This window comes from Plectropomus leopardus, chromosome 21, assembly GCF_008729295.1.
Source record: "Plectropomus leopardus isolate mb chromosome 21, YSFRI_Pleo_2.0, whole genome shotgun sequence".
In the NCBI taxonomy this organism is placed as follows: Eukaryota; Metazoa; Chordata; class Actinopteri; order Perciformes; family Serranidae; genus Plectropomus; species Plectropomus leopardus.
The window spans coordinates 242,130-254,295 of NC_056483.1; the positions used below are offsets into that span (position 1 = coordinate 242,130).

The following is a 12,166-nucleotide window of genomic DNA, read 5'->3' on the forward strand; positions in this document are numbered from 1 at the left end:
GAGGGTCTCAAAGAGTCCGTGTCCAGGGTGAGAGGGGCTGATGTTCAGCTCCCATTGCAGGTGTGCAGGTAAAACACACAACAAAATGGGTGTTCATGGTCCCCAGGAGGTGGAAAGACTGTGCAGTGGAAACTGGGGAGTCACAAAGGGCGATGGGGGCGGGGGCGGCAGCGATCCCTCTGAAATCCACTACCATCTCCACTGTCTTCAGAGCATTGAGCTCTAAGTTGTTCTCGCCGCACCAGGGCCACCAGATGGTCCACCTCCCACCTACCTGCAGGTGGACTCGTCCCCACCAGAGAACTTGAGGAGCTTGACGGACTGATGAATTGATGTGCAACTGTTCGTGTACAGGGAGAAGAGGAGAGGAGAAAGCAGCCTTGAGGGGAGCCGGTGCTGATGTTCAGCTGTCTCTCTGCTGTCTTTAACTCACTTTCTCTCAGAGAGCTTCAGATCAAGAGGAATATGAAGGAGCTGATGTTCAGCTGTGTTTCTGTTCCCTCAAAGTCTGCAGAAGAAAACATCACAGAAAAAGAAACACTCAAGTTTCAAACTGTGAATTTATTTACATGATCCAAATATAAAGATTATGTAGCAACATTCTGACCGAAACTCATTCTAATTCATCCTGTTCGAGTCAAGAAAGACTATCATAACAATGTTTCAGTGCTTACCTGTGTGAGTGTGTGTGTACACACATACACACATTTAGCTGATTTCCTGTAAATGGTGAAGGGAGGGGCAACACTGACAGCAGATCAAGTTACATAAAGAACCAAAACAGAAACCTTGATACTGAATTGTTAAGTGCGTCAGTCCAGACTCCATGTTGAGGCAGACGAACGAAACCTGAAGACGGAGGCAGGGTGAGTGTTTATTCAACATTTTATTATTTTACAGTCAAAGTCTCGGAGTCAATTTTGTCCCTGTGGACTGTAGAGGAAAGAAATGTTAGAATGAACTCTGTGTGTGTGTGTGTGTGTGTGTGTGTATGTGTGTGAGATGAGAGAGAGAGAGAGAGAGAGAGAGAGACTTCCTGTTTTCTCAGTCTTTCATGTAAGAGTTGTAGGAAACTTGTTTCCTTTGAATGTTGTGAGCTCAGTTATAATACATCCATGGCTGACAGTCAGTGTTGCTGTTTGGCCTCTCTAACTGACTTCAGATCAGAAGATGAGTGCTTGTATGGAGGAAGAGGAGGACAGAGCAGAGTCTCTGGTATCTGGCTGTCTGTCTGTGAAGAGCGATCGGTCCATAGAAGAGCCTCCGAACATCAGTAATGAACCTGGACCCTCAGACACAAAGTAAGAGACTGTTTCTAGTGTGAGTTGGTCTGATGGAAAATGATGCATTGAGGATGAAGACAAAGTCTTCAGACTAAGATTGATCTTATTCTGGGTTTTCTGGCCACAAACTACAAATTAAATTTCTGTAGAAAAATACATAAGAACCTCCATTTCAGAGCGTTACATTTCAAGAAAAAATATTCATATTTTAATTTAACTTTAAGGCGACTGTAACAATCTGCTATTTTTTCACAGTCTCAAAGGAAGTCATTCAGATGTGTGCTTTATTTTCTGATATTTATTGAAAAAAACATTTCTATCTCTCCAAACAGCTATTATGACCAAACAGTGCTTGAATCATAATTATACAACAAGTAGTTCTCACTAAGTAATCTCATTGATCCTCAAGACATTTATAACGTGCTTAAATCTGCAGAACAGCACACCGGCCTCAGCACAAAGAGGATTTCTCCACACCGTTTCTGAAACATTTCACAAAGAAACACTATCACTCCCACAGTAATGCAAACAGGGGGCAGCAATACATGTAACGTCAACTTCATAATATTGACATTTTAAACCGTTGTTTCCAAAAATACAGCTGAATATGTGTGAAGAAAGAGCCAACTCAGTAATGGTGTAAATTATAAACTAACACAAAGATGACATTAATCTGCATAAACCACCATTTCTGCGCAGACACGCAGCGCTGACAAAAAAGGACATTTGTGTGTCTGACCAGAAAACGCTGAACCTAGCCAGTATTTCCCATCATGCCATGATCTGGACTGAGTGGTTTTTAGTTTGCAGATAAATGATTGGGGCTGCAGTGAAACGTGAAAGGCTAAATGGCAGCATAGAGCAGAAAACTTCACTAGATAACATTTCATTAATTTTGGAAATGACAAAACCTCTACCTTTTTCATTAATTTTGACTTTTCGACTTTTACCTTGCTTCTGAATTATTGGAAATGTTTGTCATTCTCTGGCATCCTCCATCAGCTCAATGCTCAACTATATGTACAAGTTAGCCAGCAGAGTGAAGCGGGACTATAAAATGTGTCTGCAAGTTGTTACTAAGGTGCGACCTACTCGCTGGAGTAGTGAACCACGTTTCATTTCATGAAGGATTCTACTGACGGGACTGATTGTTTTCTAGGAATTAGTCAGATCCCGCCCACTTCCATGGAAATGGAGATAACAGTCACAAAAGGCTTTTTATTTTGAGAGATAATTGCCCCAGAATATGAATATATTTTGATTATTATATTTTGATTTTTATTTTGTTGGTAATAGTTGTATAGTTGCAATATTACACTCGAGGGCGAGCTTTAACACTTCACTGATGCTCGCTGACCTCGGCGTAAGCGCCACGGTCCTGACTGCATCACTGTTGTGCTCAAATGACGTGAAAGCACACCCTCTTGTGTAATATTGCTTAACTATGCAACATGCGGGAAGAAGCATTTATAGAAAAGCTTTGCTCACCTTGATAATGTGGTTTGATGGTCTGAGTTTGTTCTTTAACTACTCACGTAAAATGTAGTGATGGAAATATAACGTAAGGGTTCACTTACTGAAGATTCACAACATGCAGCTGAAAGCTTTGAATTATTGGTTAGTCGACCTTTGAGTTTAGATTCTCTCCACTATATTTTGTTCCTGAAGGTCAAGAACAAACATCCATGAACTGAACTCACGTCAAAGTTATCAGCTGACAAAAAAAGAAGGCAGAAAATGGTCAAATGTAGATTTGAACCACTTTTGTTTTTTAGAATATTTTAATGGCATTAATGCATTTATTTGACATTTCACAACAGAAAGTGACAGAAAACAGAATGATATTAAGAAAAGGAAACTGTCCTCTTCAATGGAGGCTTTAGTGTCAAGTTGCTGCAGAGTGTGTTGAATTTGTATTAATAAACAAACTACAGTCGCTGCACTTTGTGTCAGGACGTCCTGAAGGATCCGTCTCTACCAGCTGTGGACACTGGTTCTGCAGAAAGTGCATCACCTCATACTGGGACCAGTCTGCTTCATCAGAGAGACTCCTGCTGTCCTCAGTGTGGAAAAAGATCCAGAACAAGAGCTGGACTGCAGAGAACCAGTCAGACCAGCACTGTGCAGAGTAAGACTGCAGGTCTGTCTGCTGATGTCCTCATGTCTGAAAACAGATTCTTCCTTGTTTTTTGTTGTGTTTTACAGCAAAACATGAAAGATTTTACTTAAAAAAAAAAACAAAACATCCTGCATTTAGTTTTTTTTTTGTTATTTACTTGATTTCATGTTGTTACTGAAAACATTTTTTCAAAATCATAATTTTTTTTCTTCTCATTTAAATGTTGGTCTGCAGGAGGTTTTAGACGAACATAAGATCAGTCTGAAGAGCAGATGTGAACGTGTGACTGAAGGAAGTGATGAAAGCAGGAAGTGAAACCCTCCTGAACAGGATCTACACTGAGCTCTACATCACAGAGGGACAGAGCGAAGACGTTAATACCCAACATGAGGTGAGACAGCTTGAGACGGCGTCCAAGAAGAAGACCCTCCATGACACTCCGATCAAGTGCCACGACGTCTTTAAAGCCTTACCTGACCAACAGAAACGCATCAGAGTCGTTCTGACGAACGGCGTCGCTGGCGTCGGAAAAACCTTCACGGTGCAGAAGTTCACTCTGGACTGGGCCGAGGGTTTGGAGAACCAGGATGTCAGTCTGGTGGTTCTGCTTTCGTTCAGGGAGCTGAACTTGATCAGAGATGAGCGGTTCAGTCTCCTCTCGCTGCTCCATGTTTTCCATCCAACATTACAGAAGGTCACAGCAGAGGAGCTCGCCGTCTGTAACGTTTTGTTCATCTTTGACGGCCTGGACGAAAGCAGACTTTCTCTGGATTTCAACAACAATGAGGTCGTATCTGATGTCACACAGACGTCATCAGTCAACCTGCTGCTGACAAACCTCATCGAGGGGAATCTGCTGCCCTCGGCTCTGGTCTGGATCACTTCCCGACCCGCGGCAGCCAATCAGATCCCTCCTGCACGTGTTGACAGGGTAACAGAAGTACGAGGCTTCACCGACGCCCAGAAGGAGGAGTACTTCAGGAGGAGAGTCGGCGATGAAGAGCTGTCCAGCAGAATCATCTCACACATCAAGACATCCAGGAGCCTCCACATCATGTGTCTGATCCCAGTCTTCTGCTGGATCACGGCTACAGTTCTGGACCACATGTTGACCACAGAGCAGAGAGGAGAGCTGCCCAAGACCCTGACCGACCTGTACTCACACTTCCTGCTGGTTCAGACAAAGAGGAAGAAGCACAAGTATGATGAGATGAGTCCACGGGAGCTGACGGAGGCTGACAGGGAAGTTCTTCTGAAGCTGGGGAGGCTGGCGTTTGAACATCTGGAGAAAGGAAACATCATGTTCTACCAAGAAGACCTGGAGCGATGTGGTCTGGATGTCACAGAGGCCTCGGTGTACTCGGGAGTTTGTACCCAGATCTTCAGAAGAGAGAGTGTGATCTTCCAGAAAACCGTCTACTGCTTCGTCCATCTGAGCGTTCAGGAGTTTCTGGCTGCAGTCTACGTGTTTCACTGTTTACACCAACAGGAGGACAGAGGTCCTGGAGGACTTCCTGGGGACAGACTTCAAACACAGGGACTCAAAGTCAAAGTCCTTTTTTTCAGAAGATTTCTAAGCGTTTTGGAAACAGTGATCATGATTACCCATCTCTGGATGATTTCCTAAAGAGAGCCATGGAGAAATCCCTGAGGAGTAAAAATGGTCACCTGGACCTGTTTGTTCGCTTCCTTCATGGCCTCTCTCTGGAGTCCAACCAGAGACTGTTAGGAGGCCTGCTGGGTCAGACTGACAACAGTCCAGAAATCATCCAGAGAGCCATCAGAAACCTGAAGGAGATGAACAGTTATTGGATCTCTCCTGACAGAAGCATCAACATCTTCCACTGTCTGATGGAGATGAACGATCACTCAGTCCATCAGGAGATCCAAGAGTTCCTGAAGTCAGAGACCAGATCAGAGAAGAGACTCTCTGAGATCCAGTGCTCAGCTCTGGCCTACATGCTGCAGATGTCAGAGGAGGTTCTGGATGAGTTGGACCTGAAGAAGTACAACACATCAGACCAGGGACGACTGAGACTGATTCCAGCTGTGAGGAACTGCAGAAAAGCTCGGTAAGTCCAGATGTGATTGTAAACATTATAAAACAACGTAAAGCTGAATCCATCAGTATTAGAGATACACACTCCACACATGCACAATGTGAAACTTCAACAGTACAAGTTTTCTTAAAGAGCTGAATCTTCTGTATCAGTCTGAACTCGCTGCCGTCCCAAACGCTCTTCAGAAGTTAAATCCAGTCGGGACCAATCAGGGATCCACACTGTTTTTACAACATAAGCAGCCAATCAGGGACTGTGTTAGAGCTACACAGCATGTTGTTTCAGCTTCGATGTGCAAAAAGTTGCACCTAAAGACGTCCAATAACAAGTGCTGCAGTTTTTATGGAAAACTCACGTTTGTCATTTTCCATGACTAACCCGGCCAAGTCGTCCCCTTAAAGACAGCTTGTGTGTTTATGTGAAGTAGTGTGATGGTGTTTGCTGTGATGAGCGAGACTCTCCTGCATGTGTGTGTGTAGCAAAGTATCATAACCAGGCTGGAGTGTGTCGCAGACACTCAAGTGTATGTTTTTATTAAAAAGAAATTTTATAATTGGTCTTTAAAAAATCATGGTTTTTAAAATATTGATATTATTATATGTTTTTAAAAATTGTCCATGAAATCTGTTTTAACTCTGATTATCTGTTTTCACAGACTCTGTCGCTGTGAACTCTCAGAGACTCACTGTGAAGTTGTGGCCTCGGCTCTGAAGTCCAACCCCTCCCATCTGACAGAGCTGGACCTGAGCTACAACAACCTGCAGGATTCAGGACTGAAGCTCTCTGCTGGACTGAAGAGTCCACACTGCAGACTGGAGACTCTGAGGTCAGTTCATGGATTTTGCTCTTGTACTGTTTGTATAACCAAATTTAAAATCCATACCAGATGTTGAAATTTCCCTCAGTTTACTTGTTTTCTGGGTTTGTCTGAGCACAAATCACAACAACTCTTTTTAAAGTTCTTCAGTCCGAACAGAAAGTCTCCAAATTTAATCTGGACTCAAACTGGATCAGTTTTTGTCGAAAATGAGACGATTAATTCTTCAGTGTGCTGCGAAATTTTAAATTTTTGTAACAGGTGAAACATCAATTTACAGAAAAACTGAAGAAAATCAAAACTTTAAGGAATAATATGTTTTTTATATGTAGTTTTTATTTCAGAGCACAGAAACATGTACATAAAGTCTGTCTGTGTGAAAAGATTTTTGGGAAAGCTCATTGATGAGGACACAGTAATGTTGAGCTGCACATTGAAACCTGAACACATCTGATTGGATCATTAATAGATTTTTATCTTCATCTTTGATTCTTTATTCAGGTTGAGAGCTGGTGCAGTTTGTCAGAGATCAGCTGTGCTTCTCTGGTCTCAGCTCTGAAGTCCAACCCCTCCCATCTGACAGAGCTGGACCTGAGTGACAACGAGCTGCAGGATTCAGGAGTGAAGCAGCTGTGTGGTTTTCTGGAGAGTCCAGACTGCAGACTGAAGACTCTGAGGTCAGACACCATTTTTTACTTCTGTGCTGAGATTAATATGATGTGAAAGTTGTGTTGACTCTAAACTGCAGACATCAGGCTGATATTTCTGATCAAATCACATCTGATAACATTAAAACTCACATTTCAAGGGTTCAGAGTAAGTTTGTAAAATGTCAAATCACATTTTGAAACTGAAAAACTGAATTTAAAATTTATATCTTTTTATTCATAAAGTCTCGACTGTTAGTCGTTAATAGTTTCCGATCAATATCACAGCAAACGTTTTGACATGTGAATTGGGCTCATTTCCATCAGCTGGTCTGAAGTGAACAAACTCAGCTGCACTGAGGTCAGTTTGGTCAGAAGTTTGCTGTAAAGGCTGCACTTCACACATGGCTGTAATCCACCAGTAAACACGGCAGAGCAAGGAAAAAGTTGTGAACTGGAAAAATAAAAGTGGTCTTGGCCGTCTAACCAGGTCTGACAGAAAGACGGAGAGACGTCTTCACCAGTATGTTAAACTGGACAGGTTTTCTGTGTTTTTCCGTTTAGTTAGTGCTGTCTTTACGAGTGTCCCAGAGCTGTCTGACCAAGATAAGAGACAAACGTCTCACCTTCACAGTCCCAAAAGAGTTCACCTTCACAGAACAAACTGTTACCCAACGAGGAAAATAAGTTTGATATGTGAGGAACATTTAAAAAAAGCATGAATATCATTGAATCAAATGTAGATGATGGTTCAGAGTCATTATAGTGACTGGATTATTATATTTCAGGGCTAAAGAGATGAACTATACTTTTTCATTGATCCCAGTTACTGTAATTTCAGTTACTGTGCGTCCCTCTGCATCTGAGCACAGCTGAATGTAACTAAGTACATTTATTCAAGTACTGTACTTAAGTACATATTTGAGGATACTTTTCAGTTCCTTGAGTATTTTGATCTCATGTCACTTTCCACTTCTGCTCCACTAAACTTCAGAGGGAAATATTGTTACTTTTTACTCACTGATATTTTTTAAAAACTACTTCACAAACCACACACAAACCAAAATGATGGAAATATGCAAGCTCAGCTGAAAAAATAGTCTCTTAATTATAAATGAATTGGCAACTATTTTTAATCCTTATTCAGCAAAAAACTGAATTGGCACATTTATTTTTCTATCATGCGTTTTATGACACATAGACAGTTTGTAGTTAAATTTTATGCAATCAAAAAAATTTTTTTTTTTGAAAAAAAAATGTAAAAATAAAAAAAAACCTTTTTGAAACTGTAACTTTTACTTTTTAATACTTGAATTATAAAAAAAATCACATTCTGACATTTTCAGTTTATTTAACAAACTCAGTTTTCTGTCCTGCAGAAGTTCTTCTTCTTTCAGCCTTTTTTGGCCGCGATCTTTTCGGATTTTTGCAACGGCCCAAAACCTGCCCTTATATGGTTTTAGGGGGCGTTACCTGTGCTGACAGGTGTGACTGATGATTCTGGATTCATTCTGCTCACCTGGTCAGAGCAGATTTATGTTCAGAGCGTTTGCTGCATCTGGAGTTTACTTCTCTGAGATTTTTCTTTCAAAGTGTTTTGAAGAAAAAATATCAAAGAAATTGAAGAGGATGTTGCTGCATGAGGCCCAGAGTCTTCTAATGACACATCTGTGATTCTTTATTCAGGTTGAGAGCTGCAGGTTTGTCAGAGATCAGCTGTGCTTCTCTGGTCTCAGCTCTGAAGTCCAACCCCTCCCATCTGACAGAGCTGGACCTGAGTGACAACTAAAGCTGCAGGATTCAGGAGTGAAGCAGCTGTGTGGTTTTCTGGAGAGTCCAGACTGCAGACTGAAGACTCTGAGGTCAGACACCATTTTTTACTTCTGTGCTGAGATTAATATGATGTGAAAGTTGTGTTGACTCTAAACTGCAGACATCAGGCTGATATTTATGATCAAATCACATCTGATAACATTAAAACTCACATTTCCAGCAGGAACATTGTCTTCTACAGTTACATCTGTGATTCTTTATTCAGGTTGCAGAGCTGCAGGTTGTCAGAGATCAGCTGTGCTTCTCTGGTCTCAGCTCTGAAGTCCAACCCCTCCCATCTGACAGAGCTGGACCTGAGTGGAAACTACAACCTGCACGAAATCAGACGTGAAGCAGCTGTCTGATCTTGTGGAGAGTCCAGACTGCAGACTGGAGACTCTGAGGTCAGTCGAGGGTTTGGATTCGGTCCGTGCTGGTTTCAGCAGGATTGTCCTAATACCAGTTAGTTTCAGAGATCCAGTATTTCCTGTAAAGCTGCAGTGTTTCAGCGTCTGCTTTCCTCAGTGAAGCTGTGAGAGGACAACGGTGACAGAAAGACATAGACAGAGACGACAGTCAGCCAATCAGACGAGCCAGAAGCTGGTTGTGATGGTGTGTTTGAGTTGGCGTGAAGACGACTGTTGTCGTCGTGTCGGCGTCTCCAGGAACTAAAGCTGGATTACAGCTGACAGCATCACAACGTGGACAGAGACAAACTGTCCACCGTCAAATGTGATGTCTTTCAACAGTAAACAGCTGATGAGTTGATGTTTGTCACAGATCTGAGATCAGTGTGACTGAAGCCTGCAGAGCAGCATCATTACAGCAGTAACATGTGGACTTTATACAGAACAGAGGCTCTGCTCAGGTCCACTGATCCCAGCTCAGGTCCACTGATCCCAGCTCAGGTCCACTGATCCCAGCTCAGGTCCAGTGATTTCAGCTCAGGTCCAGATCCCAGCTCAGGTCCACTGATCCAGCTCAGGTCCACTGATCCAAGCTCAGGTCCACTGATCCCAGCTCAGGTCCACTGATCCCAGCTCAGGTCCACTGATCCCAGCTTAGGTCCAGTGATCCCAGCTCAGGTCCACTGATCCCAGCTCGTAGTCCCAGCTCAGATCCAGTGATCCCAGCTCAGGTCCAGTGATCCCAGGTCAGGTCCAGTAGTCCCAGCTCAGATCCAGTGATCCTAGCTCAGGTCCAGTGATCCCAGCTCAGGCTGGACTCTGCAGTCTGAACCGCCTTTGACGTCATGTATCTATCTGTCCAGGTGTCTTCATGTTTTGTCCAAATATTTTCATAACAAACTCCATATTTGCATGTTAGTAAAATGTTTAAGCAGATGAAACATTGAAATGTGTGTGTGTTTTCTCTCATCAGATGGTTTTGATCTCTATCAGAGTGATCAGAGAGCTGCTCTGTCCTTCAACACACGGAGACCTCCACGTCCTCTGCTCCTCCAGGACCTGCATTCTGTCTCTTCTGTTTTTATGTTCAGATGAAGTCAGAGTGACTCTGCAGATTAATGTCAGCATAACTGAAATTACAGTCACTGAGCTGCACTCAGGTTATGTTCCTGTTAATCTCTCTTTCTTTGAGTCTCTGCTGTGAAAAGACGGAGAACTGCCGTTAACTTGTTTACACTGTAACTTGTACGGCTGAACAATAACGAACGTCAGCGGATTAACTTTTGATTCTCAATCGCCCCCTGGTGTCTGACTGCAGTATAGGTCATAAAGCCCGCCCCTCTATGTCACTGAATGGTCATAGGCCAAACTAAAAACTCAAAGTACACGTCTCATAAATGTTTCCCAAAGACGGTTTCTGTCTCTGAAGGTCATCCTCATCACCCTGATGTTTGTTCAAGTGTTTGTTTTTATGGTAAGTTTGGTTTTGATGAGTTATTAAATTATACAAAAGGGTCTTTTTTTTTGCCATGATTGACAGCTACACCAGCCAATCTTGGTCAGAGGGGTGTTTCAGTGGGAACTCCCCCACCGTGATATAACTACTGCTCAGACTCCGGCTCTCAATTACATTATTCTCGCAAGATAGCATAACACCTTAGTTACTATTAAACTGACTAAAATGATTCTTTCAGAAATCTTTAAAATGCTCGGACATAGTATGTTGGATTTTATGAACTGGTGTTTCTCTTTTGACATTGCACTGTGAAATCTCAAAATAGTAATAATTGTTATTAATACTAATTATAATTATTATTTTGTTGTTAAATAACTTAATAAAGTCCTTTTATTAAACTCGTCATCATGGAAATCCAAACAGTAGAATTTTACATGCAGATTGAGAAACAAAAAATTGTCCAGAAAACACTTCTGTTGGCAAACCAAATAGATGCTTTTATGATAATGTAATATGTTGATTGTCTTACATGTGTTCTACTCTGAAAAGTTTTTTTTCTTTTCAACATTTGATGTACATAATGTAACTTTTTTTTATTGAAAGGAAATCCTGTTTTACATCAATAAAGTCTTAAAAAGTCTTAAATCTACTTTGCCTTAAGCTGCAGACTTGGTTCAGTCCCAGGTGCAGCAGCAGTCTCACGATACAAAGACAGCGCGAGAGACGGGCAAAGAGGGGCTGAGCGGATCAGTACGCTGCCTGCACTATTGTTGTTTATTGTGTGTGGTTTTTGACTGGTTCAGGTACATAAGAATTTCACTGTGCATTGTATTTGTATGATCGTGCATGTGACAAATAAATTTGAACTTGATTGGACAAAATTGCAAGGTCATGCCGAATTCACGTGGTTGGCTGTCTTTGAAATGTTAAAACTGCAACATCAGGAAATGTGTGACATTGTCCATTTTAATGATGTGTCCTTGATTACAACATATTCACTCAAAATTGGTGGCAATCAGGGCTGGTTTGCTGGAAAACAAGGTTCAAAGAGAAAGGAAGTGGTAGAAGAGCCAGAGCGTCTCTGGTAAAGTCGGGTATTTGTTGGTTGTGTTTTGCTTTGGAACAAAGCGTCTGCTAATTTAATGTAATTAGAAAAAAAAGTGGGACAATAGGTTGCACTGTTTAACACAAACTGTCTCTCCTGGTTTCTTTTACACAAAGGAGGCAGCTTTGTTGTGTTTAGTTGCTGAGTCACACACACACACACACACACACACACACACCTCCCATGGCAACAGTCAAACTTTTCCTTTGCAGAGCCAGTTTTAATTTGACGCCTTGAGTTCACTGCCTCTCTCTGTCTTTGTCTCAGAGTCTCACTCGGCTTCTGACTGTGACCCGCTGGCTTATTTCAGAGTTGTTGTTTTTTGTCGGAGCAGCAGTGACTCGTTCTCACACTCGGACACTCACGGCGCACAGGTCAGTCACCGCTCGTTCCCTCTTTTACACCAGCAGCCTCAGCGATTCACTCTGTGGCTCGAGGGCACTTTGACGGTTCGGGTCGT

The 12,166-nt window shown here is 42.2% G+C and overlaps 1 protein-coding gene and 1 pseudogene across 1 annotated transcript in view; both read left to right on the forward strand.

Annotated features, from left to right (window-relative positions):
• The first annotated feature begins 1,162 nt into the window (after window positions 1-1,162).
• On the forward strand, window positions 1,163-10,512 carry LOC121960404 (annotated as a pseudogene).
• A 1,394-nt stretch (window positions 10,513-11,906) lies between these two features.
• Window positions 11,907-12,166, forward strand: part of dnah5l (dynein, axonemal, heavy chain 5 like) — a 53,662-nt gene continuing 53,402 nt past the window's right edge. The window contains exon 1 of the mRNA XM_042510851.1: window positions 11,907-12,080. The gene's annotated coding sequence lies outside the window, so the exon portion shown is untranslated. The remainder of the gene's footprint in view (window positions 12,081-12,166) is intronic.